Source organism: Schistocerca serialis, unplaced genomic scaffold (genome assembly GCF_023864345.2).
Source record: "Schistocerca serialis cubense isolate TAMUIC-IGC-003099 unplaced genomic scaffold, iqSchSeri2.2 HiC_scaffold_303, whole genome shotgun sequence".
In the NCBI taxonomy this organism is placed as follows: Eukaryota; Metazoa; Arthropoda; class Insecta; order Orthoptera; family Acrididae; genus Schistocerca; species Schistocerca serialis.
Window position 1 is genome coordinate 195,878 of NW_026047871.1, and position 1,623 is coordinate 197,500.

Consider the following 1,623-nt stretch of genomic DNA (forward strand, 5'->3'; position numbering starts at 1 on the left):
TAACCTAATTTGTGCCTTAACGTAACCTAATTTGTGCCTTAACGTAACCTAATTTGTGCCTTAACGTAACCTAATTTGTGCCTTAACGTAACCTAATTTGTGCCTTAACGTAACCTAATTTGTGCCTTAACGTAACCTAATTTGTGCCTTAACGTAACCTAATTTGTGCCTTAACGTAACCTAATTTGTGCCTTAACGTAACCTAATTTGTGCCTTAACGTAACCTAATTTGTGCCTTAACGTAACCTAATTTGTGCCTTAACGTAACCTAATTTGTGCCTTAACGTAACCTAATTTGTGCCTTAACGTAACCTAATTTGTGCCTTAACGTAACCCATGTTGTGCCTTAACGTAACCCATGTTGTGCCTTAACGTAACCCAATTTGTGCCTTAACGTAACCCATGTTGTGCCTTAACCTAACCTATATTGTGCCTCAACCTAACCTATATTGCGCCTTAACCTGACGCACGTTGTCGCTGAACCTGCTCTGTAATTGTTATGCAACTCGTTAAATTAGTGTAGTGTTGCCTAACCGCAACCCTCGCAATATAGTTCGCTATTCGCACTGCCCGGTCCCCTGTGTATCGCGTCATGTTAAACACCTTGCAGGTGTTGCTGACTTTCCACATGCTCCTGCTATACACTGTAATGTGGATAGCAGCAGGACGTACATGCCCCCCCCCCTTCCCCCCTGCCTTCGCAAGCTGGTCGTTGAGAAGTTTGCATGTTCAATGCCCTTCGCATGCCGACGTACTCAGCCTACGTTGTGGTACGGCCTGTCACCTGTCCGCCGATGTACGCAAAACCCACAAACTGTACTGCACATTGGTCCGTATGTACTGAATGATACATCGTGGCACATGTGTGACCGTACGACGACTGCGCCTAGCAACGGCAGACCATACAGTCCAAATATTGTGCACGCAGCTACGTGTCGTCTCCCTATAAGAGCTGGATTGCAGTGTGGTACGCCATTCAGACGTGTGGGAGGAACGGACGCCCTGGATGGCGATCAGCATGAGCAGTCTGTTGATGTAGTGGAGCGTGTATTCGGACGTAGTCGTCTCTTCTCACACACCGTGATAGCATGTTGCACCGCGTTCCACATCTGCGACATCCTGCAGAGGCCGGCTGACAGTCGTTCGCGCAATGGACACCGCATACGTACGGGGGCTACCTTCCACGTGTTCTCGAGGCGTGCACATGTTGTTGCGTCTATGTGGGCAGACGTAGTGTGTTGTGACACCTGACACAGGCATGCAATACTCGTTGCAAATGGCGATGGACGTCTACGTTTGCTGGTGACGTTACGCAAATGAACAACAGGTAACCCGTTGTGGTGCGGTTGTTCTCGCTAGAGGTGAATCAGTGTTGGCGACGATCGGTCGAGCTATTAACCGGTTGTTTCAGGGATACCCACCATGCCCACGAACGTGAAAGGGGACCCACCATGCCCACGAACGCGAAAGGGGATCTGGGTGTGAGGCGATACGCGGCGGTGGCTGGGTGGGACCGTCCCCGGCCGGTGAGGGGGGGCCGCCCGGCGTGCTGGCAGCGCGGTGCGTGGGCGCACGCGCTACAGCCGGCTGGTGGGGGCGGCCAGTGGCAGGCGCGCCGGCCGA